This window comes from Hyperolius riggenbachi, chromosome 3, assembly GCF_040937935.1.
Source record: "Hyperolius riggenbachi isolate aHypRig1 chromosome 3, aHypRig1.pri, whole genome shotgun sequence".
Taxonomy (NCBI): Eukaryota; Metazoa; Chordata; class Amphibia; order Anura; family Hyperoliidae; genus Hyperolius; species Hyperolius riggenbachi.
In genome coordinates this window covers 229,937,552-229,955,639 of record NC_090648.1, presented here as the reverse complement: position 1 = coordinate 229,955,639, position 18,088 = coordinate 229,937,552, and the positions used below count along the sequence as shown (strand labels likewise).

The 18,088-nt window shown below is 44.3% G+C and overlaps 1 long non-coding RNA gene across 3 annotated transcripts in view; it reads right to left on the bottom strand.

Moving 5' to 3' along the window:
* LOC137561339 (uncharacterized) overlaps nt 1-17,708 on the bottom strand; it is a 184,004-nt gene extending 166,296 nt beyond the window's left edge. For all 3 annotated transcript variants that reach the window (XR_011029972.1, XR_011029970.1, XR_011029971.1), the window contains exon 1: nt 17,637-17,708. This is a non-coding gene — a long non-coding RNA (uncharacterized lncRNA). The remainder of the gene's footprint in view (nt 1-17,636) is intronic.
* Nucleotides 17,709-18,088: the final 380 nt, after the last annotated feature.

The following is an 18,088-nucleotide window of genomic DNA, read 5'->3' as shown; positions in this document are numbered from 1 at the left end:
TATGCAATCTTTATTGTGCATAACGTAAATAGCATAGCTTACATTATACATGCAACGCTTATGTTGCTTGTATAAAAGTCTAAATAGGCACTGCATGTATAACTCAGGTTACACTATTTATGTAACAAACTAGGTAGATTGTGTACAGCCTGGTAAACTTTACCAAGATTTTGTGAGTATACCCCTAGAAAAGGTATTGAAGGAGCTAGCAGATAAGGAAGCAAGTATTTTACTGTCAGGTGTCGATGTGGATATATCTGTGAATAGGGACCATGACGAATTACATGATTGTTCAAAGAGGTGCATTTGAAGGTTTCAAGGCTTAAAGCAATACAGACAAGCTGTAGAACACATAGGCAAAAACATCAGAAGTCAATAAGGGGGCACTTAGTTTCTATTCATTATGAAAAATTATATAAATTCATGTATGTGCTGTATGTATGGCCAATTACTGTTAACGCGCATATGTTGCCTCTTAGTAAACAGTCACCTTTAATACCTGATGTAAAAGAGGACATTAATATTGAGCAACATATTGTCAGATGCTGCACACTTTCCCTTTGGCGGGGAAAAGGTTGATTTCACAAGTGACTTGAGAGGTCAGATTGTAGCTATGTATTCACCGTCAGCCTATCTTCATAGCAACTTTACTTCAATGAATTCTCTTGTGGCCCAGGGGAGTCAGACGAAATCCTTTCAGGAATCAGAGGTGTATTCAACTTAATGTAAGCAGAGGAAGAAGAGAATGGTAAGGTAGAAATGTCAGCAGCTGGGAGACTGTAAATAGATATTACTCTGCTACACAAACATGCCCTTTTTTATACTGTGACTCAATTCCTATTTGAATATGATGCGCTTGTTATAGCTTTCGGGGTGAAAAATATCTCTAGCATATCTGAAATTGAAATGAAAATTGAAATGGAGAACAAGAGGCAAGAGACAATGGAAAGAGGGAGGTGAAGGGAGGGGGTTGAAGGTACACAAGGATAACACATATTACAAGCTCCCAAATGGTTACTTCTGGATCCCCAGGATCATTCTGTACAGGAGAACAGGAGAACAGAGCAGCTGCTTTGTACAAAATAATAAACTAATGCATTGAGAGAGAAAGTGGCTTTAACCTCTGATTTCAGAGAAGGAACGTTTCTCAGGACATGGGACTTCAAGCATTATTCATTGTGGTGGAGTCTAGAGTTCATGCTAACCTTACAGATAAGTAGACTATTAACTCCTCTCTAATGGCTGCCAAGCTATTTATGTGAAGATGAGAACTGTGGACCTGCAAGCTAATATGGCATCATTTATACACATACTCAGCACTGCAGCAGACCTGGAGTTTTCCACTAAGAAAAAAAAAACAAATACATTTCTTTTGGTGTCTGGATGTATAGAAAATGTCATATGATCATGGTATGTTTCCATAATGTACTGTATCATTATTGTGAGTGCCATTATTTGTTGAAATGATTCTGTATTCTAGCGGCTAATGCAAGCTTGGCTGCAACTACACAACCTCAGCAGAACCTAACTGATGCAAAACACAGCCTTATCTTCTGCAGTGCGAGTAGAATGGGAATACATGGCTTCATCACAGGTGGATACTTGATTCTTTTTGCCAATGCACTTCTCTTCTCATTTCTGAAATTCTGCAAGTTAAAGAGGAACTTCAGCCTAAACAAACACACTGTTATTAAAGAGACACTGAAGCCAAAAACAAATTATGCTATAATGATTTGTATGTGTAGTACAGCTAAGAAAAAAAACATTAGCAGCAGAGACACAAGTCGAATATTGTTTACAGTAAAGGAAGAGCTAAGAAACTCTAGTTATTATCTATGCAAATTAGCCATGTAGCTCCACGACTTTCAAAGTCACAGAGAACTCTGCCAGACACTTGAGATAATAAGCTTTAAAAGACACGGGGCCTGATTCACAAAGCGGTGCCAACTTTTTCACGGACTTTTGCGCGCGCAAAGTGCCGCGATTCGCGCGATCGCGGACTTTTGCGCGCGCAATTTGCCAATTGCGCGCGCAAAAGTCCGCAATCGCGCCAATCGCGGCACTTTGCACGCGCAAAAGTCCGTGAAAAAGTTTGCACCGCTTTGTGAATCAGGCCCCGTGTCTTTTAAAGCTTATTATCTCAAGTGTCTGGCAGAGTTCTCTGTGACTTTGAAAGACACGGGGCCTGATTCACAAAGCGGTGCAAACTTTTTCACGGACTTTTGCGCGCGCAAAGTGCCGCGATTCGCGCGATCGCGGACTTTTGCGCGCGCAATTTGCCAATTGCGCGCGCAAAAGTCCGCAATCGCGCCAATCGCGGCACTTTGCACGCGCAAAAGTCCGCGAAAAAGTTTGCACCGCTTTGTGAATCAGGCCCACTGTATCTTTTTTTCCCTCTGCAGGGAAGATTTTCCAGATCAGGCTAGTGAACTTTTGAACCCATTTAGAATGCTGAGTAGTGTCTAAACTGCAAATATTAGAGAATGATGCAATGTTATAAAAAAAAACACTATACAACTGAAAATAAAAATATTAGAATATTTTCTTTGCTACTAAAATTCTAGTAATTATCCGTATTACAAAACCAATTCATTATATCATAATTTTTTTTACGCTTCAGTGTCTCTTTAAGTTACATTAGTTATGTTAATTAAAATAGATAGGTAGTATAATCTCTTACCCACCTTGTTTTAAAAGAACAGGCAAATGTTTGTGATTCTATGGGGGCAGCCATCTGTTTGGTTGAAAGGAGGTGACAGGGAGCATGAGACACAGTTCCAACTGTCCTGATCACCCCTCCCAGCTGGGCTCACTAGGCTTCAAATCTCAAATTCAAAATGAAAAAAACAATTGCGCCAAAACAGCAGGAGAACAACAACATCAGAAATCCCTTCATGCTTTGCAAAGTTCAAGGGAAAAATGCCCAGGCAGATTTCTTTGATGGGGCAGAGTTAGCTTCTGTGCAGCTAAAAATGAGGTTTGGGTAAGAAAGACAAAGTTCTGATGCTGTTTAACTGTTAAAGAAACACCAAACCTTTTCAGTGCTGCTGAGTAGATTTTTAGTCTGGAGGTTCACACTACTACAACACCGCGGCAGCCCCAGGACCGCTTAACGCTGATCGGCGTAAAGTCCTGGGGCTGCAGTTTGCAGGCTGTGCGCGCCTCTCCTGCTTAGTAGGCGGAGCGGATCGATCGCCGCTCGAAGACTGTTAGACGGCAAAACCGACGTCTAATCAACCTGTACAGTGCTGCGATCAACAGCAGCGAAGTACTGGGGACAGCCGTGTGACACGGCTGTCCCCTCTGTGTGCTCAGGGGTGATCGGCTGTCATAGGCTGAAGCCTATGACAGCTGATCACGAGGATTGGCTGGTGGGGGAGAGAGGGAGGGAGAGGTATTAAAAAAATACACAAATTTAATAAAAAATAAAGCACATAAATATTAATTACAAAATAAACAAACATCTGAGGGGCGATCAGACCTCACCAACAGAGAGCTCTGCTGGTGGGGAGAAAAGGGGGGGGGGGGAAATCACTTGTGCTGTGTGCGCGGCCCTGCAGCTTGGCCTTAAAGCTGCAGTGACCTATTTCACAAAACATGGCCTGGGCTTTGGGGGGGAGGGGGGGGGGGGGTAAAGCCTGTGGTCCTGAAGTGGTTAAAGTCCACAAAACCAAAACACAAAGTCACACCTACAACTAACCGCTGTTAAATAAACATCTAATTCTCCAGAGGACAAATTCTAATATAAAAGCATAAAATATTTGTAGGTGTGGATCTTTCTCATAAGTTATTTGGAATGTGTATGGATTATTGGAGTGTGTCATAATTATTGCCAAGCTCATTGGAAATTGTTTTTCCCTGTCAATTGCCACTATTTCGGTTTTAATAAAAACGCACATTTTTAACATGTGCCCGATAGGCCTATTTGCAGCTAATCATCGCTTTCTCAGAAGTTCCGCAGACTAAATGCAAGAGTTGAAGTTATAGACACAAATTCCTATATGTAATAAGAGGCAATGTACTATAAGCTCAACAGAATATGCTGGCAACTTTATAAATCAATAATACTAAAAATAAAATATATTATATCTATAAGTGATAAGTTACTCTGTATCCACAGAGTAAAAAAGAATGAAATAATTTAAAGGGAAAAAAAAAGTTAAAAAACACTGGTCAGTTTAAACAGGTGGCAACCAACAGTAATGAAATAATAAGGGGGAGACAAAGGATTTACAGGGGTGATAGGGAAGAGGAAAGGTAGGTGAAGGAGAGGCAGAATTTGGAAATTGGAAGAAGGGAGGAATAGAAAGGAGGAAAAGAAAGGTGGGAGGGGGGACAAGAGGATTCAAAGGATGTAGAGGGGAGGGGGGGGGTTTAGACAGGCAGGATAATGGAAACCATACAAAAGAAGGAAGGAAACAGGGTTTGGTGAAGGCAGCCAGAAAAGGAGAAGGGGGACAAGGACAGGATAGTGGCCAGAAGGCCTGTAGTAATTATCTGACCATGAAAGAAGTCAAATCAGCAGGAGAAATCATTTTCTAAATGGTTTACAATATGTATACCATATAAACTCCTATGTTTACGGCTTCAACCATGTTTATTGATGGTTTGCTTAGCAATAAAACAACATGGAGGGCAGTAGTGTCTGTCAGATGATGACTGTTCTCTTTCAGTATGTCTTAAAAGGGGCACTATGGCGAAAATTGTAAAATGTAAAATATGTGCACACATAGACAAATAAGGAGTCTGTTTTTTCCATAGTAAAATGAGCCATAAATTACTTTTTTCCTATGTTGCTGTCACTTACAGTAGGTAGTAGAAATCTGAAAGAAGTGACTGGTTTTGGACTAGTCCATCTTTTCATAGGGGATTCTCAGCAAGTCTTTTATTCTTTATAAAGATATTCCCTAACAAGGATTTAAATAATGATGCTGGCCAGCTAGCTTCCCTGCTCGCTACACTGTTTTTTGGCAGTTGAACAGAGCAACTGTCATTCACTAAGTGCTTTTGAAAATAAATAAATCCCTGAGCATCCCCTATGAAGACTAGTCCAAAACCTAAAGTTGAAGAGAAATGGAGAGCCCAATATGGTGTAGTATGTAAGCGCTTTGAGTCCTATGGGAGAAAAGCGCTATAGAAATGTTATTGTACTGTATTGTATTGTATTGTATGTCAAAATTGATTGGATAAATGAAACAGTGAGATGGCAATACTTACAAACACGGGTTACCACCTAGGTAACCACTCATTAGGCAGGTGAGGAGATTAGACCTGTCCTCACTCAGGATTAAGAAGTCGCTCTCTGTAGATAGGAAGAAAGGGGGTAGATCACCCCTCCACCTGGGGTGGACTCAAATATATTGGTAGGTGAACAGAGGCGCCAGAAGGATAAAAGTACATAAAATGTTTTAAAAAATTGCTGGGAGGAAGTGGTGGACTCGCCTCCGTTAAAGCAGAAACCAAGGACTGTAAATATATAGATATACACATTTATAGAAAATACCCCAAAGATGCAACGCGTTTCGCGGGCACAGCCCACTTCTTCAGGCAATAAGCAGGGGATAAACAACAGCAATTCAGTTATAGCAAGCAGAGCGCCTCTGTTGCCTCTGTCACGGTGGCGCTCTGCTTGCTATAACTGAATTGCTGTTGTTTTTCCCCTGCTTATTGTCTGAAGAAGTGGGCTGTGGCCGCGAAATGCATTGCATCTTCAGTCTTCAGTATTTTCAATAAATGTGTATATCTATATATTTACAGTCCTTGGTGTCTGCTTTAACGGAAGCGAGTCCACCACTGCCTCCCAGCAATTTTTTTAAAATTTTATGTACTTTTATCCTTCTGGCACCTCTGTTCACCTACCAATATATAGTCCAAAACCTGTCGCTTCTGTCAGATTTCTACTACCTACTGTAGGTGACAGCAACACAGGAGAAAAGTAATTTATGGCTCATTTTACTCTGGAAAACACGTACTTCTTGTTTGTATATGTTTGCACATATTTTAAATTTTACAATTTTTTGCCATAGTGCCCCTTTAAATGTGGTCCTAAATGTGATATTCTTTTAAATCCTTTAAATGAATGGAAATGGAGGGAAACTAGACTTAACCAGGATTTCATAGAGTACAAGGCTAACTGTGAGAAAACGCGGAAAAGCCGCCGCGTGTGCTCAGAACAAGGTGGCTGATTCCACATCCAACGCGGCGGTTTGCACACGTAGGCCTACGTCTGCCAGTATGGCTGAACGCGGTGAAACCGCTGCATGTCCCGATAGTGGTGCGGCTGGTTCCGCGTCCAGCGCGGCGGGTGGTACGCAAGACATGTCTGGTGTGGCTGGGACTGATAGTCCACACAGGTTCAGAAGGACGCGCCCGCTGAGAGGCAGAACTTTTATGACAGCCAGAAGAGAGTCAGCTGACCAAGCCGGTCAGCTGACGATTCAACCAGTTCCCATTGGTCCAGCACTTAGAGGAGGCGCTAGAGAGCGCTGGACTATATATACTGGGTGCTGGGCATTCGCTGGTTGTCTGCCGTTGCGATCACTACGTGGAAGCACTCGGACCTTATTGTCAGAATCTGTGTTCTCATTCTGTTATACTTCAGACTAGTTCCAGGGTGTTGATGATTAAGGAACTCACACCCAAGATTAGGGACTTGTGTTATCATTCTGTTATACTTCAGACTAGTTCCAGGGTGTTGATGATCAAGGACCTCACACCCAAGATTAGGGACTTGTGTTACCATTCTGTTATACTTCAGACTAGTTCCAGGGTGTTGATGATCACGGAGCTCACACCCAAGACTAGGCATTGTTTATTATCTGTTATGACTTTCTGCTTTCCTGACCACTCTTCTGTTCACTGATTCGGTAATTCGCTATATCTGATACTCTGTTGCCAAACCCTGCTTTCCTTAGGATTACCGAATCAGCCTCCTGTCTTTGTACTTTGTATGTCCGTGTGTTTGCCGACCTGGCTTGTCCGACCTTGAGAGCTATCTCTTCAGTTAAGAAATAGTTCACAGACCAGTCAGTGACATCCTCCTATTGGTGTCACTCACGCTCTGGTCCTTCCTCTCCCAGTCTGACTCCTCCCTGCGGGAGATTCTCAGGCTGCTGATAGGTACTCATACTCTAGCAGTATTCCTTACTGCCTTTGTACCTGTCCTCCTGATATTGTTCTCAAAGTATTACTGTTGCACCAAACACTCATATCTCTCAGGTGTCCAGAGGTTAGTAGTATATCTGATTATCGGTGATACTGCAGATCATCAATAATCAGGTAAATATCTGTATTTTTGGTGATACTGCAGATCACCAATAATCAGATCCTCTCTGTGTTACACCGATTGTTACACTAACCTGCCGCATTTCCACACTGCCCTTGCCAATGCTAAGCAGGAATATTTTACTAAACTCATTAGAGCACAAGCTTCCAACCCCCAGTGTCTCTTTGCCAATTCTTTAACCCACCCCTTCACCCTTTATTACTTCCCTCTCTGCCACCGATTTAACCACCCACTTCACCAACAACATTGTCTCCATCCATCAGAAAATCACCAGCCTTTTAAGCTCACCTCCCACCCTGTCCCATCCAGCTCCTCCTCCAATCTATCCTTCCGTCATCTTCTTCATTCCAATTACCATTGAGGAAGTCAACCACCTACTGATGACTTCACATACTACTACCTCCCTCCTTGACCCTGTCCCTTCTGACTTATTCCATTCTCACTTCCTGACTTTGGCCCCAGTCCTCAAATCCCTTTTTAACCTCTCCTTATCCACAGGCACCTTCCCCTCAGACTTCAAACAGGCTATTGTACTACTCCTGCTCAAGACACCCTCCCTTGACCCCTCACTACTCTCCAACCACCGCCCTATCTGCCTCCTCCCCTTTGCCTCAAAACTCCTTGAGAGTCTGGTTCACAGATGCCTGACCAAGTACCTCAATGCCAACTCCCTACTGGACCCACTGCAATCTAGATTTTGGCCTGCCCACTCAATTGAAACAGCTCTTACCAAAGTGGTCAATGACCTCGCCTTAGCTAAAGCGGAAGGTAAATACTCCATTCTTCTCCTCAACCTTTCAGCATTTGACACATTGAATCATCCTCTACTCATCCAGTCCCTCCAGTCCATGGGCATTCATGACCTCGCCCTGGCCTGGCTCTCATACTACCTCTCCAACCACTCCTTCACAACCTCCTTCAATGAGTCCTTATCCATCCCCAACCACCTCTCGGTGGGAGTCCCCCAAGGCCCAGTCCTTGTCCCCCTATTGTTCTCCCTATACACACCGTCCATTGGGAAGGTAATCTCCTCCATGGGTTTTAACTACCATCTGTATGTAGATGAAACCCATATCTACCTCTACACTCCTGACCTATCCACCACTACCATGGACAAGGTCTCCTCCTGTCTATCAGCCATCTCCATCTGGATGTCTGCAAGGTTCCTGAAACTAAACCTGGACAAAACGGAATGCGAGTTTCCCGCCCCGGCCATTGTTGACTCTCCCAGATGTGCATGTCACTGTTAACCACACTACCATTCGCCCTACATCTCAAGCCCGCTGTCTGGGTGTCTTCCTGGACTCTGCACTCTCCTTCACCCCCCAAATCCAAGTCCTGCAACTTCCACCTCCACAAAATCTGCACTTTCCTGACCTCTGTCACCACCAAACTCCCATCCATACCCTCAATTTCCTGTCTGGACTACTGCAATGCCCTTCTGTCTGGTCTCCCTATGACCCCAATTGCCCAGCGGCAGTCCATCATGCATGCAGCAGCCAGAATCATCCACTCCTGCCATCGCTCCACCATGGCAGCTCCCCTCTGTAAATTTCTCCACTGGTTTCCTATCCAGTCCAGAATCAGATTCCAATCTTACTCAGAGGTACACACCTAGCCACTCACTCCGCTCCTCCAATGAACTTCGCCTGACCACCACCACCACCCCCCCCCCCCCTCCCGCATCACTCAGCCCCATGCACGCCTCCAGGACTGCTCAAGAGCTGCTCCAACACTATGGAACTTCCCTACCTCTAACCATTAGGGTCGCATCATCATTCAACATCTTTAAGAAGGCCCTCAAAACGCACCTTTTCACCCTGGTCTACCCCCCCTCACAGGTGCTCTAAACCCGCAGCTGAACACTGAACTCTGGTCCCCTACCTTTCGTGTCCCTACTTCTCCCTTTAGATTGTAAGCCTTTGGGCAATGTCATCCTTCTTGTGTCTCCTACCTGATCACGCACCTCCATCAACGTACACCGATCCTATGGATCTGAGTGAACTCAACTTGCCTATGTAACGATCGGTGTAACACAGAGAGGATCTGATTATCAGTGATCTGCAGTATCACCGAGAATACAGATATATACCCGATTATTGATGATCTGCAGTATCACCGATAATCAGACATATCTCTAACCTCTGGGCACCTGAGTAAGATGAGTGTTTGCTGCAACAGTAATACTTTGAGGAGAGCACCCGTATCGAGGGTGCAAGGCAGTAAGAGATACTGCCCAAGTACAAGCTCCTTCCAATGGCCTGAGGCTCCCCAAGGGGAGGAGTCAGGCTGAGAGTGGGAAGGACCAGAGTGTGAGTGACACCAATGGTGGAGTGTCACTGACAGATCTGTGAACTATCTCTAAACAGAGGAGATAGTTCTCGAGGTCGGACAAGCCAGGTCGGCAACAGACAGACAGATAAGATACAGTCGAAGAGACTGAATCAGAGTCCTAAGGCAAGCAAGGTTTGGCAACGGAGTATCAGATATAGCGAAGAACAAAATCAGAGATCAGAAGAGAGGTCAGGAAAGCAGAAGGTCATAACAAATAATCAACAATGTCTAGTCTTTAGGTGTGAGCTCCTTGATCATCAACACCCTGGAACTAGTCTGAAGAATAACAGGATGGTAAAGCTAATTCCTAATCTTGGGTGTGAGGTCCTTGATCATCAACACCCTGGAACTAGTCTGAATAATAACACAGATAATACACAGTATTCCAAGTCTCGGGTGTAAGCTCCGTAGTCATCAACACCCTGGAACTAGTCTGAATGATCACATAGTTACTGACAAAAAGGTCTGAGTGCTACCACGTAGTGATCGCAATGGCAGACAACCAGAGAATGACCAGCACCCAGTATATATAGCAAAGCGCCCTCCAGCGCCTCCCCTAAGTGCTGGACCAATGGGAAGTGGTGCTACCGTCAGCTGACCGGCTTGGTCAGCTGACTCCCTTCTGGCTGTCATATAAGTTCTGCCTCTCAGCGCGCGCGCGTGTCCTTCTGAACCTGTGTGCACTATCAGTCCCAGCCACACCAGACATGTGATGTAAAGCACCCGCCGTGCTGGACATGGAATCCGCCGCACCGCTGTCAAGGCATGCAGCGGTTTCTCCGCGTTCGGCTATACTACTAGATGTAGGCCTACGTGTGCCAACCGCCGCCTTGGACGCGGAATCAGCCGCCTCGTTCTGAGTACACGCGGCGGCTTTTCCGCGTTTTCTCACAGCCTAATCTTCAAATACCCATCCAGTGACTAAGCAGCATTTCCTGTACTCATACTGTGTTGCGTGATCTGGTTAGCATGTATTCTTGTATCGTCTTATTGCTGTATGTCACCCCTAAATATTGTCTGTAATCTTAACTAATGTCCAGTGCTGCATAATATGTTGGTGCTTTATAAATACAATAAATAAATCTGCCGAGCACTGTTAATAACAACAGGCCAAAGATGCTGTTTACTTATATTTACTATGATGTCTGATCAATCTGCAGAGTCTATGAACATTATTAATTTGTGAATAGGGCCTGATAAACAAAGAATCAATGGGCGGAGAGTGAAGGGACCGTGTTGGAGAGGATTCAGGGCACAAGTTTAGTAGAGATCATGCAACAATGGCAATTATGAGCTACAAAAATGGTGTTTAGAAATGTTTTCATCCCATGAAGGCTTTGTTAACTTTATGTATAGTGCAGAAGTAGGAAAAAATCTGTCCATTCATTTAAAACATTATGGAAGTTGAAAAACCAGGCAAATGGTATATGCATACACTTTATGCTGGGAATACACAATCGTCTCAATTGACAGTTTGTTAAAATGATTTTGCTCTGTAAAATACCGCATTAGGTATATTACACTTTTTTTTCCAAATTCACTAAAGTTTTTCCGCATTAGGCAGAAGTTCAGTAACTTACTAAACAAACATGTTTCAATTGACTAAAGGCTGCTCGGTAAGTGTGGAGCAGGGCAGCGGTGATGCAGGGAGCTGTGTGTACGAGTCAAGGATTTCTGTCCAGTGCATTCCTGTCAACCCTTTAGATGTGCTGCGGCCACCAGGGGAGCTCTTCGGTATAACATTATACAGATACAGATACCTGCTGAAAAAACTCATTGGCCTCAATTCACTAAGATCATGCTGGTGATAATAAGGCAAGAAAAAACTTACAACCAAACAACAATCTGTATTTTCAGTGTTAATTCATTAAAGAAGCTTATTGAGGTGTAGAGAAGTTTTCACAGTGAGGGAGTTATCTTTTCACTTCAGTCCTTAAAGAGAATCTGTACTCTAAAATTCTTACAATAAAAAGCATACCATTCTATTCATTATGTTCTCCTGGGCCCCTCTGTGCTGTTTCTGCCACTCCCTGCTGCAATCCTGGCTTGAAATTGCCAGTTTTAGGCAGTGTTTACAAACAAAAGACATGGCATGTAATAGGCTGTGAGGAGCCCAGTCTGTGACTCATACAGAGCCTGCAGGGGGCGTGGAGAGGGTATGTATAGCTTCTGCCTATAACAAGCAGAGCAGCACATTCTTGCCTGAGTGCCTGAGCCTGACAAAGCCGTCAGAGGAAAGAAGATTAGATTACATAACAGAGATAATACAGCCACTGTGCAACTAGGAAAGGCTGCAGTAAGACAGACCACATTAGAACAGGTATAGGAACGTATAGGATAGAAGAAATGAGGCTGAAAATTTTGTTACAGAGTCACTTTAAAGGTATATACACGTCTGATTTTTCCAAACAACTGGCCGTTCGGACATCAAATCGGGTGTGTGTACAAACGATCTTTCGGCTGATAAGGCTGTTTTTTTTAAGTATCCGTTAAAATCAGCCTTATCAGCCAACCGTTCGTTTGTACACACGCCCGATTTGACGTCCAAATGACCAGTCCGAACGACAGGTCGGTTGAAAAAATCAGACGTGTGTATGTACCTCAAGTTACCTCCTCTGTAGTTAGTTTCACATGCTGTTAATTAACAGCCTGACTTTAAATTTAGAATTCGGAAGTTATTTAAAGGATTGAGACATTAACTTTAGAGATCTCTCCTTCATTTAAAGACAGAAGAGATAACTTTAGTTTAGCCTGAGGTAAATTGTTTAGTGAATACTACATGCCTTATCACCATAGTAATAACACTAGAAACAGCTCAGAAGCTTTATTAACCACTTGAGGACCTAGGGCTTTCTACCCCTTAAGGACCGGCCACTTTTTTTCCATTCAGACCACTGCAGCTTTCACGGTTTATTGCTCGCTCATACAACCTACCACCTAAATGAATTTTGGCTCCTTTTCTTGTCACTAATAAAGCTTTCTTTTGGTGCTATTTGATTGCTCCTGCGATTTTTACTTTTTATTATATTCATCAAAAAAGACATGAATTTTGGCAAAAAAATGATTTTTTTAACTTTCTGTGCTGACATTTTTCAAATAAAGTAAAATTTCTGTATACATGCAGCACGAAAAATGTGGACAAACATGTTTTTGATTAAAAAAAAAACCCATTCAGTGTATATTTATTGGTTTGGGTAAAAGTTATAGCGTTTACAAACTATGGTGCAAAAAGTGAATTTTCTCATTTTCAAGCATCTATGACTTTTCTGACCCCCTGTCATGTTTCATGAGGGGCTAGAATTCCAGGATAGTATAAATACCCCCCAAATGACCCCATTTTGGAAAGAAGACATCCCAAAGTATTCACTGAGAGGCATAGTGAGTTCATAGAAGATATTATTTTTTGTCACAAGTAAGCGGAAAATGACACTTTGTGAGGAAGAAAAAAAAAAAAGTTTCCATTTCTTCTAACTTGCGACAAAAAAAAATGAAATCTGCCACGGACTCACCATGCCCCTCTCTGAATACCTTGAAGGGTCTACTTTCCAAAATGGGGTCATTTGTGGTGTGTGTTTACTGTCCTGACATTTTGGGGGGTGCTAAATTGTAAGCACCCCTGTAAAGCCTAAAGGTGCTCATTTTACTTTGGACCCCTTAGCGCAGTTAGGCTGCAAAAAAGTGCCACACATGTGGTATTGCCGTACTCAGGAGAAGTAGTATAATGTGTTTTGGGGTGTATTTTTACACATACCCATGCTGGGTGGGAGAAATATCTCTGTAAATGACAATTTGTTAATTTTTTTTACACACAATTGTCCATTTACAGAGATCTTTCTCCCACTCAGCATGGGTATGTGTAAAAATACACCCCAAAACACATTATACTACTTCTCCTGAGTACGGCGATACCACATGTGTGGCACTTTTTTGCACCCTAACTGCGCTAAAGGGCCCAAAGTCCAATGAGTACCTTTAGGATTTCACAGGTCATTTTGAGAAATTTCGTTTCAAGACTACTCCTCACGGTTTAGGGCCCCTAAAATGCCAGGGCAGTATAGGAACCTAACAAATGACCCCATTCTAGAAAGAAGACACCCAAAGGTATTCCGTCAGGAGTATGGTGAGTTCATAGAAGATTTTATTTTTTGTCCCAAGTTAGCGGAAAATGACACTTTGTGAAAAAAAAACAATTAATATCAATTTCCGCTAACTTGTGACAAAAAAATAAACCGTGAGGAGTAGTCTTGAAACCAAATGTTGCAAAATGACCTGTGAAATCCTAAAGGTACTCATTGGACTTTGGGCCCCTTAGTGTACTTAGGGTGTAAAAAAGTGCCACACATGTGGTACCGCCGTACTCAGGAGAAGTAGTATAATGTGTTTTGGGGTGTATTTTTACACATACCCATGCTAAGTGGGAGAAATATCTCAGTAAATGACAATTGTTTGATGTTTTTTACACACAATTGTCCATTTACATAGAAATTTCTCCACCCAGCATGGGTATGTGTAAAAATACACCCCAAAACACATTATACTACTTTTCCTGAGTACGGCGGTACCACATGTGTGACACTTTTTTGCAGCCTAGGTGCGCTAAGGGGCCCAACGTCCTATTCACAGGTCATTTTGAGGCATTTGTTTTCTAGACTACTCCTCGCGGTTTAGGGCCCCTAAAATGCCAGGGCAGTATAGGAACCCCACAAGTGACCCCATTTTAGAAAGAAGACACCCCAAGGTATTCCGTTAGGTGTATGGCGAGTTCATAGAAGATTTTATTTTTTGTCACAAGTTAGTGAAAAATGACACTTTGTGAAAAAAACCCAATAAAAATCAATTTCTGCTAACTTTTGACAAAAAATAAAATCTTCTATGAACTCGTCATACACCTAACATAATACCTTAGGGTGTCTTTTTTTCTAAAATGGGGTCACTTGTGGGGTTCCTATAACGCCCTGGCATTTTACGGGCCCAAAACCGTGAGTAGTCTGGAAACCAAATGTCTCAAAATGACTGTTCAGGGGTATAAGCATCTGCAAATTTTGATGACAGGTGGTCTATGAGGGGGCGAATTTTGTGGAACCGGTCATAAGCAGGGTGGCCTTTTAGATGACAGGTTGTATTGGGCCTGATCTGATGGATAGGAGTGCTAGGGGGGTGACAGGAGGTGATTGATGGGTGTCTCGGGGGGTGGTTAGAGGGGAAAATAGATGCAATCAATGCACTGGGGAGGTGATCGGAAGGGGGTCTGAGGGGGATCTGAGGGTTTGGCCGAGTGATCAGGAGCCCACACGGGGCAAATTAGGGCCTGATCTGATGGGTAGGTGTGTTAGGGGGTGACAGGAGGTGATTGATGGGTGTCTCAAGGTGTGATTAGAGGGGGGAATAGATGCAAGCAATGCACTGGCGAGGTGATCAGGGCTGGGGTCTGAGAGCATTCTGAGGGTGTGGGCGGGTGATTGAGTGCCCTAGGGGCAGATAGGGGTCTAATCTGATAGGTAGCAGTGACAGGGGGTGATTGATGGGTAATTAGTGGGTGTTTAGGGTAGAGAACAGATGTAAACACTGCACTTGGGAGGTGATCGGACGTTGGATCTGCGGGCGATCTATTGGTGTGGGTGGGTGATCAGATTGCCCGCAAGGGGCAGGTTAGGGGCTGATTGATGGGTGGCAGTGACAGCGGGTGATTGATGGGTGGCAGTGACAGGGGGTGATTGATGGGTGGCAGTGACAGGGGGTGATTGATGGGTGGCAGTGACAGGGGGTGATTGATGGGTGATTGATGGGTGATTGATGGGTGATTGATAGGTGATTGACAGGTAATCAGTGGGTTATTACAGGGGAGAACAGATGTAAATATTGCACTGGCGAATTGATAAGGGGGGGGTCTGAGGGCAATCTGAGCGTGTAGGCGGGTGATTGGGTGCCCGCAAGGGGCAGATTAGGGTCTGATCTGATGGGTAACAGTGACAGGTGGTGATAGGGGGTGATTGATGGGTAATTAGTGGGTGTTTAGAGGAGAGAAGAGATGTAAACACTGCACTTGGGAGGTGATCTGATGTCGGATCTGCGGGCGATCTATTGGTGTGGGTGGGTGATCAGATTGCCCGCAAGGGGCAGGTTAGGGGCTGATTGATGGGTGGCAGTGACAGGGGGTGATTGATGGGTGGCAGTGACAGGGGGTGATTGATGGGTGATTGACAGGTGAACAGTGGGTTATTACAGGGAAGGACAGATGTAAATAATGCCCTGGCGAATTGATAAGGGGGGGTCTGAGGGCAATCTGAGCGTGTAGGCGGGTGATTGGGTGCCCGCAAGGGGCAGATTAGGGTCTGATCTGATGGGTAACAGTGACAGGCAGGGCCGGATTTGTACTTTTCAGTGCCCTAGGCCCCACTTTCTGCAACCGCCCTCCCAACTCTAAATAGAGCTTGCACATGGAAAAATTTAAACAGACTGGAGTATTCAGTAAAAGGCCTGCACCCACTATGTGATTTATTTTTTCAGCAACTTTTCCAATGATCTGCTATTTTTTGATTAACGAGTGATCGTTTCCACGTTCTTGCGACACGAGTATAAGGCTCCCTGCACACTGCAAATGCATTTTGCGATTCCCATCCCGTTTCCGACTTGCAACTCTACTTTTCCCTGAATGCAATCAACAGAGAAAAAAATGCAGCATGCAGTAACGATTAAAAATCGGAATCGGATGTAAAAACCGATTAAAAATAGGAATCACATGCAGTGTGCAGGGAGCCTAAGAGAGTAATTACACAAACGGCATTTGGCAATGCACGATGATAATAACCATCCTGATGGATCAGATGTTTAAGATCCCCAACGACTCCCACACAAAGTACCACAATTGTTTGACCTCCTGTTTGCACCCGTCGCGTGTTCCCACAGGTAGGAAGATGGTTCATGGAAACTCGTTTGTCAGGAGACATCGCTGCGAGGTTCCCAGATCCATCGTCAGGTGAGTATTCGGCTTAAGGCTATGTTCGCAGTGGTTGTGATGCAGCATAACAGCTGCTCTGTAACGTTGCTTGCTGCACTGCAATGCACTACCCATGCAACGTTCACAGTGCAGCGAAAGCATTGCAGTACAATGGAGTGCATGCTGGTAACAGACTGCATGCAGTTAACAGGTATGGAGAAGCATAATTTTCATTAACTCTATGCTTCACTGTATGTAACGTGACACAACATGCGAATATTGTGTGGTATTGTTTTCCAGATCTATTGTATTGAATTCCTGCTGCTACAGGGAACGCAACCCAACTCCTACTGTGAGCATAGCCTGAGCTGGAACACTGGAATCATCTAGCAAACGTAAAGTGTACCAAAGCTGGATAATACAAAACGTTTTATACATACCTGGGGCTTCCTCCAGCCCTATAATTTCCGATCGCTCCCACGCCGCCGTCCTCCGATGTCCGCAGTGCTGGTACCGGGTCCCTGCACTTCCGTAAGTCGGGCCAGTATACGCAGGAGAAATGCGCTCTCTACGTATCTCTCCTGGGCTGCTGGAAAGATATGCAAACAGCGCACTTCTCTTACGTCAGACTGGCTCCGACTGACAGAAGTGCTAAGACTGAGAATGGCGGCGTGGGAGCGATCGGAGCTTATGGGGCTGGAGGAAGCCCCAAGTATGTATAAAACGTTTTTTATTATCCAGCTCTGAGTCCCTTTAATCATGTCAGGAAGACAAGTTTAGCTCTCACTTCCCTTCCCCCATGGGCATGGCTTATATAGTGTCATGGTGTGTTCTCAGATACACACAGATAAACAAAATGCATTGCAGAGGAGGACAGTGAAACTTTGAAGAACAGACCCTGTTGTAAATGAGTTGCCCAGCAAGAAGGGGGGGAGGGATGGAGCAGGTCTATTGAGAGAATGTTACTGGTGGGGGAGAAGACTGGCAGACACTGTTCAGAACGGCAGCATTCCAGCGACTAAAACAATAGAGCCAGCAGTTCTCACAGAAGCTGGTAGCAGATAAGCTTTTTTTGTTTACCTGTCGGTGTGGTGAAGTCAATTTCCTCCTTCTCTTCAAGTCTCCAGCTCTGTTATGCTCTCTGTCTCTCCGTCTCCGACTCCACCCAGTGTTTTAGAGGGGAGGGGCGGGATGGGTTAGAACACACTGCGTGTATAATAAGAGAGATGGCAAGCAGCAGCAAAGACGTCGCTGCACAGACAGGTTATTATGGAACAGCTGATCTATCAGCAGCAACATCGCTCTAGCTTAAGCTCCGCCCTAGTCCCGGGCCTCTTCTGCCTGCCCACAAATCCGGCCCTGGTGACAGGTGGTGATAGGGGGTGATTGATGGGTGATTGATGGGTAATTAGTGGGTGTTTAGAGGAGAGAATAGATGTAAACGCTGCGCTTGGGTGGTGATCTGATGTCGGATCTGCGGGCGATCTATTGGTGTGGGTGGGTGATCAGATTGCCCGCAAGGGGCAGGTTAG